Source organism: Phasianus colchicus, chromosome 4, assembly GCF_987193195.1.
Source record: "Phasianus colchicus chromosome 4, bPhaCol1.hap1.1, whole genome shotgun sequence".
NCBI classification, from domain to species: domain Eukaryota; kingdom Metazoa; phylum Chordata; class Aves; order Galliformes; family Phasianidae; genus Phasianus; species Phasianus colchicus.
In genome coordinates this window covers 60,278,578-60,291,874 of record NC_143439.1, presented here as the reverse complement: position 1 = coordinate 60,291,874, position 13,297 = coordinate 60,278,578, and positions in this window count along the sequence as shown.

Here is a 13,297-nt window from a genome sequence, read left to right as displayed (position 1 = left end):
TAAATCACATTAGAACCTTAGAAATTGCATCCTTTTTTGGGTGCATATGAAAATGGTTGTCTCTTCTGTTCCTCAGCAAGCATTTACTAGAAGGGAGTTACAAATAGTCTTATTACTCAGCAAATGCCAGTTGACCACTACCTACAGCATCTATTCTGTCTGTCTGCCTGTATGTTTTCCATAAAGAAAGACCTATTGTGACTTCTGCTGGAAAATGATACTAAAGTGGTTATCAAATAGTGAACCAGAAGTTAAAGAAATGAGGATGAAAAAACCATCCTGCTTCCATCGCTCCAAAGAGGAAATCTGATTAACACCACTGAAGGCAGCTTTTCAAGGCTGTTTCTTTCAGTACTAAGATTCCCAGAAGTCCAAATCTCTTAACACCCCCTGAGAAATGTGAGGAATTCTTGATTGCCAACCAAAGGACTATCAAATTTCCCACCCAAGGGGCCTGGGCCCTCAGCCCAGTGAGAAGTAAGGCAGCAGAGGGCCCATGGGAAGGAGCAGAGGTTACTGCAGGTAGGCAAAGTGCAAATATTTGGTTTATTTTTCTGCAGGAATAAAAATGTTTCAACATGCCTATCTGTTTTGTTTCGACTCAGTTTGCAGCCTTTGTCTTGCTGGGCTGGGAGATGGTAATCTGGGATTTGAAGAACATTTGTGTGCCTGAATGAAGTCAGAGCATGCTTGCTTGGAGGGAAATGTGTTACTTGTGTTGCTCACTGTGACGTGGCTCCTGTTGATTGAAAGGAACCTGCTGTGACTTACTGCTGAAATTACAGGAATCTTCAATAGAGCAGCCAACAGCCCTTGCAGAGGGACAAAATCATAGAAGGGGAAATGCTAAGGTAGAATTATCTTGGTGGCAAAGCGTGTTATTTATATGAACTGTTCCTGCCATGAGCTCAGTAGTGACCTTGTCTCACATAGGTCAGCATAGCTTGTATCAGCAATGGAAGTATTTGCAAGTGTGTTCACAAATGGGGATTTTGCAGAAATTCTGGCAGTTTCTATCTGAGTCCCTCACTGAGGATGGGGTAACAGCACAGTATGGGGGGCCAACCTACCTCAAATCCCATGGGTTCTCTGCAACCCATGTGCATGGAAATAATTTGGGAGCCAATAAAAACTCCCTGTTTCCTTACTTGGTCTCTACATAACATTTTCTGTTTCTCTTCTCTTCCTATTGCTTCTGATTTCTTCAAATCACTAACTATATATGGTGCCTGCAGTAGATTTCTAACACAAACTCTAACAACAACACAGTAGAAGTTATGCTGGAAAATGTCATCTCTTGAAATCTAACTCAAAAGTATTAAAATACCCTCTTTTTTCAAAAAGCCTGACAATCAAGTTTCTCAACTGGTTTCAAAGAAGTTTGATTTCAGCTGATTACTGAAAATTAATAGGCCAGAAGGCAGGAAAGAAAAATGGTCAGATTCATTAAAAAAAAAAAAAAACATATTAAAATAAGATTCAATACAATAAATTGTTTATGCTTATTTTTGCTTTACATGCTATCTGAACCTACTACCTAGTAAGCCATGTTCAATTATGGAATAGATAAACTCTAAACAAATGAAGTTTTGCATGCTTAAAAGAATTGAGAGACTTAAAATAGTGGCTGTTTTGGGTTTTTGTGTGTGTGTGTGTTTTTCTTGCATTTTACGCAGTCGCTTACTCACAGAAAAGGCAACGTATTTTCTTTAGGCAATGTCAAACATAATGCCCATTGTTTATTTGCTATGCTCACATCAGTGCAGTGCTTCACCATTTACCACTGTGACTCCTCACTTCTGATCCTTTCTATGTTCCTCCTCTTTACTCTGTCCTCACATGGTTTTTCAGCTTAAATCTAAGCAAGGTGTCAGCTCACAGCATTTCCTCTTCAGTCATCAGTGCCATCTTGATGTCACTGATGACTGAAGGTAAATTCTGTCAAAAAGCAAAGGTAGCTTCTGTCAAGTATGTGGCATACACAGTCCAGTGGATGGCACTGGATGTACCTTCCATCACCACACAAGACTCTTCTGAACTACCAGTACTTTGGACAACAATGTTTGCCCTCTGCAGGGACTGTGCTGGGATTTTCTGAAGCTGAATATAAGACTGTGGCAGAGCAGCCACACTCTGCAAAAGGGTTCTTTGGAGGTTCTCTCTTCTCTGGACCAAGTACAAGCAACAAAATATTTGCTTCTGAGGTCTAGACCCAAACAGCAAAAACTGCTCAGAAAGACCAACAGAGGAAATGCGCTATTCATCTGAAGTGTTGACAGATAAAATAAGCTATGTTAGTAGCACTTGTGCTTTAAGAAGTTGCATTAGAGGAAAAGCTGGACATGCAAGAAAGAAGCCCAAACCCTTCAACAACAGCACCCAAATCAGATACAGACTTTTTCAGGTGTATGTGTTCTGCCTTTGTGAATGATCAATATCAGAAAATGTAGAGCACGCAGGAACACAGTTTGGGGAACAATGCTGTCTTGGAAATGAGAGATATTTGATTATCTTCTGAATCTGCTATCTCAAGTAAGAATGATTCATTGATGCTAGTGGACACAAAATAGAGTAACCTACCATGTTAGTACAGTCATTTTTCAAGTACTGATTTCATGAAAAAAAAAATACTAAGCAAGGCATGCAATGGCTAAGCAAGGAAAACCTATTGTTATTGATTGATATAAGGAAATAAACTTGGGAGAAAAACAGTGGCAGGTTGAACATGGAAGTGTGCAGAGGTTATAGCAAAGTTCTGCAATCCAATAGATCATCTTTTCACCACATTTGCACAGCTTCTAGTTCAGTGGGAGTCTTGATCTATGGCTTTGGCCCCTAAGCTGTAATCCATATATAACTCACGTCATCTGGAAATTAGTCTCCTGCTCTCAGCAGCATAGCAGATAATCACATCTAATGTCTTCTTATTCTGTGCTTCAAACATCCTCCAGCGAGTTACATTAAGAACTAAGCTTCATTCTCTTGCTAGAGGCTGTAAGCCAAAAGACAAAAGGAATTAAGAAAATAAAGTATGCATAAATGTGAAAAAGCAAAATATCATTACATTCCCTAAAGCATCTGTGCTTCAGGAGGACAAATGGCAATATGGTTTATTAAAGACAATTTTGAATAATGCATCAAAATCTCCAACACAGAGTCAGCCAAAGCATAGCTTGCTTAAATAGACAGCTGCATGCAATTATTTGTCTCTGAGTATTTTTTTCTTACTATGTATGCTGTTAGGCACATGTGTGCAACAGTGTACTCCGACTGAATTCAACAGCATGTTTAAACTTACATGTGCTTGACTACGTTGCTGGATGTGGACTTTGGGTTCACTCTCCAAAGAATAACATTTTCTTCTCTTCTTAATTAGTGTTTTCTTTAAAAAAAAAAAAAAAAAAAAAAAAAAAGAGGTTATTATATGCTGTTCTCTGTCACAGCTGAAACTCCTTCATGCGCTGCACTGGAAATTCAAACAATTTCACCAGCTCTAGATGAAAAATCTTTCAGCATCAGCACTCTAATCCCAAATTAGGTCGTGTTTCTTCTAAGACAATGATTGTCACACCTACTGTTTAATGCTGCTTAAGCAGCAGAACAATCCGAGGGAGGAAAAAACACCCTCACTTACATTAGTCTTACCCTAGTTTTTAAGTATCTGTTTTCTAATTACTAGAATCATTTACTGAGAAACAATGGTAAACCCAACACAGGCACAACTGAATTCTTTCTCTTCTGCTGCCTATTAGTTTAACAAAAGTCACACTAACTTATTTTCCTAATATTTGTCTGAAAAGAGGTAGAGTTCATCAGCCAAAGGGAGAATGTGAATGGTAAAACAAAGCCATGCAGGTGTTCCCCCTCCTCAGTAGCCACTCACAGCAGGACCATAAACATTTTCTGCTTCTTCTTCTGCTCCACCGTTCGTTGGTAATGGAGAGACTTCTAACTCCTCCTGGCATAGGGCAGGTCCTCACAGCCTTGTTTGGGCAACAGAGTTGCCAAGGCCATGGCTGAGACCATTGCAAAAGCATGGCTCATGGTTTGGCCTCACCCAGTTCATCCCAGTCATCTGCGTCCAGCCCATAATTCCCTCGTCTTTCCTTCCTGTGTTTGGAACCCACAAAATAAACATGGTTAAATCAATAAAAAAAACCTCAATAAATAAATGAAAATAAGATAAATATATGAATAAGTGTTAAACAAGTACAGTTTAAAAAATAAATCACTAGAATGCCATTCAATTTAAGAGCAGCTGTGGCCTAATAGTAGCTGTGTTTCATGACAAGCCAACTCCTAAGCAAGGGTCAGAATCTGATAGTTTTAACCATTCTGTTTTATCTGTTGTCCTATTAGCTGCCAAGGGAAAGAGGAGTTTAGAATCTGTATACCTTTCTGGTGAAAATAGAGTTTGACTTTTCTCTTAGCATTGCCTTCAGTGAATAAAAATGAAAGAAAACATGAAATAATAAATGTACATCTATTTCATCTATCATCTCATAATAAATGTGCATCTATTTCATCTTTCATCTCCCTTCTTTCACCACTTTTCCTCCAGTCACATGCTGGATGTTCACACTGTAGAACAAGTTTTAATTCTGACACATGATAACAATTACTGCTGGCCATGTCTGTCTCATGCATGAACAAAACAAATAAGTGTTGGATATGTAAATCATTCTTCTTTTTTTCAATTATTTTTTTATTTTTTGGTTTTGACACAGCTAGATGATATAGGGCTGTCCTCACTGGCTACTGCTCTCTGTGTTTGGAATGTGCCTGTATTGGTTCACTGCCCTGGACTGTAAAATCAAAGAAAAATGTGAGAAACACAATCCAACATGCTCTGAAGTTCAGAGCCCAGGCCCAGTGTTTTCCGTTCAAGATTTGAATTCTTCTAATACAGTTCCTATGTGTGTGTGTAATTTGGCCTCAATATTTCCTGAAGGAATGTGTCCACACAGCTAAACAGAATACCTCCCTGGGGGCAGCTTTACAGTTGCTGCAGCATGGAGAGAAAATCAGATTTTACAAAGACTGAAATGGAGTACATTCTGCTAGGGTATAAAAAAAGCTTCATGTTTGACATCATTAATGGTCAAATTATAACAACAAAAAAGAATATTTTACTCTACTGCATTTGGATCAGGAGCCTAGAAACTTTGCCCATCTTTGGGGAAAAAAAAAAAAAAAGGAAAAAAAATGAATTGGATATAAATATAGGAAAATGATCAATATTTTCTAACTGTAAAAAGGCTCCAACAAGGCACCTTTCCAAACCATTCTTTAAACATGTTCCACATGCTTTCTAAGTTACTCTCTTCTCCTGAGGCTGGATCTGACAGCAAAGAGGTGTATTAAATACAGATGAACGAAAAGATCAGCTCAGAGCTTTTCATCATTCTTGCAAATGCTCATTCCTCTTCAGAACTACTGGACTACTCAGCCCAGGCACCCAAGTCTCCTTTAGTGAGGGCTCAGCACTCTCAGAGAGTAACAAACATATTTAGCCTTCTCCCAGCAAGTTGAACATTTAATAACAGAGCTCAGGCAATCTCATTGAAGATTTTTTTGCTTCCTGCTCCTATGAAAGTATAAAGCTAAACCAAGCCAGTTTATTGGCATCAAGAACCTACACACTGTGTTTGGAAACATAGGTATTCTTTCAAAAGTATGTGTAAAGCAGAATCAAAGAGTCTGCTTTGATCACTTTGAAGCTTTCCTGAATGTTGCTCAATTTCTTTGACTCTACTGGCCACATTTCTCTTTGGTGTCAGAGTGAAAGTGTTGCAGAAAATGCTATCGTTCACTGCCTGGTGCACTCTTTTATTGCCGAAGCACAGGTACCTAAATTATGCAATAGGAAGAATTGAGACTGTCTTTTACATGAACAAAGTTGATGCCAAACTTCTTGTCGGGCCTTGTAGCCCTGAATTTCTACATTTGGGGATGGGAATGTATAGAGAAGGTGTTTAAGGGACACTTCCTCCCTACTACAAAAATTCCAGTGATCAAAGTGCTTCACCATGAGAGCAGGACAAGGACACAAACACTGGAAAAGTAACAGGTACCAAAGAAAGGGAGGTAAAAGATACCCATGTATGCCATCTCTTCTATTCACTGAATATTTTCATTGTGCATTTTGCACCCCCTGCAGTGTGAGTTCTACCTCCATGACCACAAGTGATTAGAAGAGTGAAAAATGTGTACAGTATTCCAGGTGAGCAGGTCCCTGCTTCTGAAATAGTATCAACACTTCTGACCTATTCTAAGATTATACCCACATTTTTTTCATGGCAACTCTGACTTAGTGACTTATAATGATCCCAGAGTTAATAAGTAAATATGCTTTATTAAACATAGCTGCTTTTTTTTTTTTTTTTTTTTTTTTGCATCCCCTATCGTTACAGCAAATTAACTCTTGTATTATATGGTACACTTTATGCAAAAACTAACACCCAAATACAGTGTTGGATTCAGTTATTTCCATTAAGTCAGTCTCTACTTATCTTTACTTATTTCTTTAGGATATTCTGATCTTCTTCTGTGTTGATATTGGTGCCTACGTTTTTGTTTTTAAGCTGTGTCAGTGGTAGATGATAACTATACTGAAGATAACACTGACGGCCATGTAGTCTTTATGTTCCCGGGAAGTCATTATTTCACACAAAGTACTTGATCATTATGTATATAATGAATATATTAACTCTGGATAATTCAAGATAAACTGACAGAGTTTTCCTTCAGTATTTACCCAAGATTACTGGAGATTGGGCAGCCTCTTTTCCTCTTGTTTTCTCCCTTTTCACACGTTTTCTCCCTTTTGGGGCTCAAGGAACAATGTTGTAACAAAGAACATTTCAATGGCTTCTGCAAACTTCAGCATGACTTTACTCTTGTGTACTCTGTATATATCAGAAGGACACTTTACATTTCAAAAGCAACAGCTTCTCAGTTTTAGAAGACAGCTTATTATTTCAAAAGAGCTTCTCATTTGCAAGGGTAGCCTAAGCTCTCAGCAAGGAAGATCATTGCAGTGACTCACTAGTTCTCATTGCTGATAAGATTGCTTTTTGCCCCAAATGCGGTTTGCTTGGTTTTCAGCTTGGGAAACTTCTTTAAATTCACCAGTGACTTTGCCAGCTAGACAACAACAGCATCAGAGTGTGAATCACACCATTTCAATAGGCTGATTGTGAAATAAATATGAACAGGAACAGCAGGGGGCTGGCTTTTCTTTAGCAGTCACAGTTTCCTTTTCACTATATGCCCTTAAAATGCCTAGGCAGCCTATTAGCAGAGGAAAAGATTGATAGAATTGCATTTACATTTTAAATCAAGCCAAGTTCTCGCTTCCCCAGCCACAACCCTTCTAAGACATCAAACAAACAAACAAACAAAACAAAACAAAACAAATCAAAACAAAAAGAGAAAGCAGCAGCCGAATAGAAAGGAGGGAAATAAATGTTAATTTGCTTAGTCCTTTAATGGAAATTAGCTTAATGGTCCAAAATTAAAAGTATCTCTGTTAAAGACCTTGGCTTGTTCTGCACATGAAAGGCCTAGCGCTGCAACTGGGGTGATTCGTCACTGAAAATATTTCTATTCATGTAGTTCCTCAGTGCAGACCCAGCTGTAATGGGTCTGTCTCAGATTTGTATTGTTACTTTTATTTTGGGAACAGTTATAAGAGTAAACCCAAACTTTCTAAACCCATGTGTCTGACTAGATACACCATTGCTGTGAAAGTCCCCCTAGGATCTGACTCCTTTTGCCCAGCTAGCGACCACAAATACCCATTCCTTGGACACCCCAAGCCAAAGCGTGCTGGCTTAACTAACAGTCATGGCAGTGCCCATGACAGTGTCCATTTTCTGGGAAGCCACCCATAAGTCAGTTCTGTTGGCAGGAGGGGCTCTGGTCAGCACTTCATTCTTGCAGATGTTCTCCAACTACCTGCTTGAGCACCTAGCTGAGACATCCAGTTAGACTATTTCAGGCATACACAGAGCTCCATTTCACATATCTTCAACTACTCTTAGTGATATGACTTCAACAAATACGAACTAGAAACACTTGTAAGGGTAGTTAGTCATCTGGGAATTCATTAAATGTGGTTCAGAAGCAGATTACTTTTCTGTTTTTAAAATCGAAGGATCGTGAAGAAGAATTAAATTCAGACTTAAATGTTAATTATATCTGAAACAGACTGCATTTCTGACACATTCCAATACTTTTTCTTTCAAGGCAAGTTGACTGAACAAAAATATAGTGATTAATCAGTTTATTGATTTTGTTAAACAGAATGAAACTCCACTTAATTTCATCACTTCTGGGTTTTACCAAATAGAGAAACTCATCAGCTATTTCACCTTACTTATATATTTCTGTGCCTCCGAAGAGTATTTGGCAAGGTACTTGCCATATTGTTTGGCTTTAGGGCACTGACTTTCAGCCTGTTTCATATCTCCAACAGGCAGCACAATGCATCTGATGGACTGAAAACAAGTTTAAATCTAGAGTGAGACTGCGGATCTGTAGGAGTCTGAGACTTGTGTCACTGATTTCAGTGTGGGTAGGATTTCTTCCATTGTACTTAACCATTAAATGTCAAAAGAGGTGAGCACAAAAAAAAAGCAGAACTATGGAGACATGATACATTACACGGATCCCTGATTTGCCTTCTCAAACAATGATTTGTTTTACCTTGCAGTTGTGCTAGTCACCTGGAAGAGCTGCTATTTGTATCTAGAAATACACACAGCAGCACAAGCTTTGAAATTTGCAGGTTTCTAGGCAAGAATAAACAGAAAACTGAATCTGCCAGCGTGCCAAGCAACTACTGGAAAGCTCCTGAGCAGGCTGTATCTTAGCAGAGAAGTCTCTTTGGATTCCTGTTGACTTGGATTGAACTGTTATAAAGACCTCACTTTCAGTTTCATCCACTTAATTTCTTTGAGTAACATAATACTTCTGAAAGCTATGGGAGTAACAACCATAGAAATGAAGTCCTTCATTTCCTTACAGATTAAGCACGGCACAGACAAAACCTCCTTGGAGGGACAACCTTTACAAGCAGATAGCTCAGGCCTCACTCTGAACTCAGTCCTGGAATTCCCCAGTGGGCTTGTATCATAGATAAATTTGGAGGTTGCATACACTTATGTTGCTCTGATGCATTCCTTGCCAGCCCACATCATTTTTCATCACAAGTATAATTAGGGAGGATGGGAGGATGGGATACTGACCAGCAATGATAAGACTTGGAGCTATCTGCCATATTTGCATGTGTAAAGGAGACAGAAAACAGGAAAGAGAAAGAAAACAGGAATAACTTGCTTTTACTGCTGAACATTGCTCTGAAACAAAACAAGGCTCTCTCCCCATTATCCTGCAACTGAGGTCCTCTCTTCAGTGTTAAAGCAAGGTTGTAACTTAGGATAACACAGCAAAACTTGGAGGCAGACAAGGTACAAGAAAACAAGGCAGCTCTGCCACTGAAGCACCCCTGTTACTACCACACCGCAGATGCGTGTGGGCTTCTTAGAGGTTAAATTGCCTTTTTCTTAGCAAGACACTGAAGGCTTAAGGCTCTAAATCTCTCACTACTCAAATCAATAAGCCCTGCAGTCGCTGAAAAGAGTACTGCTGGCAGGACTAAAACCACATAATCTTCTGTCTCCCTGTCATTTATGGCAGCCTTCCCACAGCCTCCGAGGAAAGTGCTATTATCCCCATTACACAGACAGGAGCTGAGACCCAAACAAGTCTGGGTGTTGTCTGCACTGCAAAGACAGCAGCTCATAAGGACATCTCTGAGCAACCACAAGCACTGCTCTGACTGTTCTCCAGGGGATGGCAGGAGCTTGTGGCCCCATTGCAAGGATTCTTTGCCTAAGAACAGGTTTTCATAGAATCATAGAATCATCAAAGAGCTTAGGTTGGAGGGGGCCTTAAAGATCACCTAGCTCCACCTCCTGCCAGGGGCAGGGCTGTCACCCATCAGCTCAGGCTGCCCAGAGCCCCATCCAACCTGGCCTTGATGCCTCCAGAGGTGGGGCATCCACGGCTTCTCTGGGCAGCCTGTGCCAGCACCTCACAAAAGGCTCACAGCTTTGGAGTATGTTTCCTCAATGTATCTGTATATTTTAAAAGAAGACAACAACAGTATTGAAAAAAGAGCCCTGTACCACTGGGCAAACAAAGGGGACTTGTGCTTAACAATCACAGAAAAATGCTGCTGCAATGCTAGTACATCAACAGCCCTACCTGCCTTGTCCATTGCCTGCAGTTTGGCCAAGCTGCACACACCACCTGCAGGGATGCAATGCCAGCCTGAAAGAGCAAAGAGACACATTGGGTTATCCCAGCTTAAAGCGTGGGCATGCAGTACAGCTGTACACAGCATCCCTTCTGCACCACAGCAGTGTGAGAGGCTGCACAACCTGCATTCAAAATTCAGTGCTGATATCACAACAAAGCGCAATATGGACAGTGCACAGGCAGAAGCCAGGAAAAGCAAGACAAGGCCTCAACCAAAATGCCAGGCTTTCCCAGAAGGCTGTGAACACCTCTTTTGTGCTGAGCTGGCAGCTTGCAGGGAAGTTCGGCTCAGCTCTGAAACAAGAAGTGGCACATCTTCTGCAACAGCAAGCTCAGTCATGGGCTTTGAATTGCTTCCTAAGTATACAAGACTTTCCCTGTAAAGAGCTGTTTTGATTTTCTTTTCCTATTTTTCAATATAATAGGAAGCTGACTTCATAAAATGTCTCACAGCAGCTCCCAACTATTTTAAAATAAACATTTTCATTAAACAAGTGGATTTTCATATTAGGAAAGCAGTAGCTTGAAAGAGCTTTTGTGAAAAGTCTGTGGAGGTCCGGGTATGCCGTTCAAACATGGGAGGAATTTCTGCCTGCATAGTGAGACCTTTGACTTTTAGAAAAATATTATTGTTTGAGTTTTCAGCAACTTGGAAGTAAGAGAAAAACATACCTGAAAATTGTTTAAAAAGTAAAAAAGATTTGTATGCAGTTGTGTCATGATAGGATTTTAGTTTGTCTCTCAGTCTGTGTCTGCTTTTGCTGTGAAATATTCGTTATAAAAATGAGTAAATAAACATACTGTGAGTAGATCTCATAGGATGTAGAGATATAATTTTCATGAGCAGGTAAAACTCAAAGAAAATATGTGCCTCAGTCCTTGGAGCCCTTGAAGGACTATGAGATGCGCACATTATGATGCCCATCAGAGATGGAGTGATGCAGATTTTCTCCTGCTGTGCTGGCTGTGGCCTAAATATCACTCCAGAATGGAAGGGCTGTGGGTAGCAGCTTCCCCATAGCTGCAATCCTCAGGCAACTTTTGGCTGTGACATATTTTGATCTTTGCCCTTTTCATAACTGCAGCTCTCAGGGTTATTTCTATGTCCATTCTGAATCTATGTTCTCAGGCGTCATTAGCCTTTGAGAGGAACAGGTTGTTGCAACTCCATTAAAGATCTTTTCTGCCTAGGGCAAGATATGCTCCAGAATTAATAAGCTGCTTTGCATAAGTGACAAATGTGATAAAAACAGTCATCAAAAAGTGTCTGGAGTTTCAAGGGCTTTGGTAGCTGCATAGCTGGTTCAGTTGTGCTTGTGAAAGACCTCCCAGTGCCTGGTGTCACCAGCAAATTCTCCTGAAGTCATCACTGAGCTTCTCAGAGAAGTTATTTGCCTGTATACGGACTATAAATTGAACATATTCATAGATCAAGGATAAGCTGATAAGCTACAAATAGAAGAAAACTGAGAAGAAATTCTGTCTTTTTTGAATTGAATTGCATATTCTACACACTGAGCTGTGCAGAAATGCTGATGAGCTACGAGGCATTGGAAAATATCCATCTGGGCCAGAATCAACTATGCATGAAATCTGGCCCAGACAGGAAGATTTAGGTGAGGAAATTAAACCCTGGTCCTTCTTTTACAGCTCTTTCCTGAAGAAAAAAATAAATGAGAAGTTGTTTTTCCTGAGATGTCTGAGGGTAGCTCATTTTTTAAATTATTTGAATGGATGTCCATCTCAGGGTGGCTTTCCATGAGTTAGTTTGTCTGGGATCAAAGAGAAACCACAAGGCAAGAATGCTGCAGCTGAGCAAAAATTTCAGGGCAAATTAATCCAGCAATTTTACCCCTTCACAATGCAGAGTCTTTTATTTATTTGGTTGGTTGGTTAAATGCTTTGGCAAGGCCTGGATCCAGCTTTTGCCTTGGTTATTGAGACAAGATCTTGGTAGCTCAGTGAATCGTTGCATTTTCTTGTTCTGCAAGAAGCCTCGATAGGTGGATCATTTCCTTGTCTGTTGGTGGCAAAGCATCTCTACAAGTACATGGGGCTCAGTAAAACTCACCACTCAAGACAAGAATATTTGCAGGTAGGTGTGGGCCTAGGTAGACTTCAATTGCCAAGGCTTGAGAGGTAAGTGACAGACCTTTCATCCCCATTCCATTTGTTGCTACATCAGAACTAGGTCATCTTCAGAACTGAGAAAGAAATGTGAGGTGGTCATGGATGTGACCTCCAGGTAAGGCTCCTGTAACATGAGGCTTGCAACCCAGCTTGGGAAACGGGGCTGTGTATTGGGCCATAGGATGCTACACACTTGCCTCTCTCCACCTACGCAGCCAAAGTACAGCACAGTTTATAATGTAATTTCAAATCACTGAGGGAACCCTTTACACTAGCCCATCCTAAAAAGAGGGACTTTAAATAGTTTTCAGCTGCCTTGATCTGGCACAGACACAGGACATGGTGAGATATTTTACTGGTGCCACTTGTGACAGGCACTCAGAACAGCTTTCTTTTAGAGCATGATCCACAACATTTTACTCGATTTACTTTACACCACCAATCTTAATATAGGTAAAATATCATGAAAGACAATAATGCTCACTCTAAATAAATAAATGCAAAGCAAATACTTAATATCAGAGACATCCTTAGCAGTAGTTGTATTGCTTATATCCTGTAATGGAGAGAATATTTACACTGTTAAGAAATCTGCTCTTCAGTCAGAGCAGCTACATTTTAGCAGCTTGCCAAACAAGAATATGATAGAAGGATAATATTTCACTGCCACTCTCAGCTACTGTTTACAGTAAGGAGATGATTATTAAGAGTCTGTTTCTTTACTGGAAAGGCTCACACAAAAAAGAATCCTTTCCTTGGATATGCATGTGCATAGTTTTATTTAGGACTACAATCCAACTGCTGTGTGCCATCCTATTTTCAAAGGTAGAAGGTTTTCCAG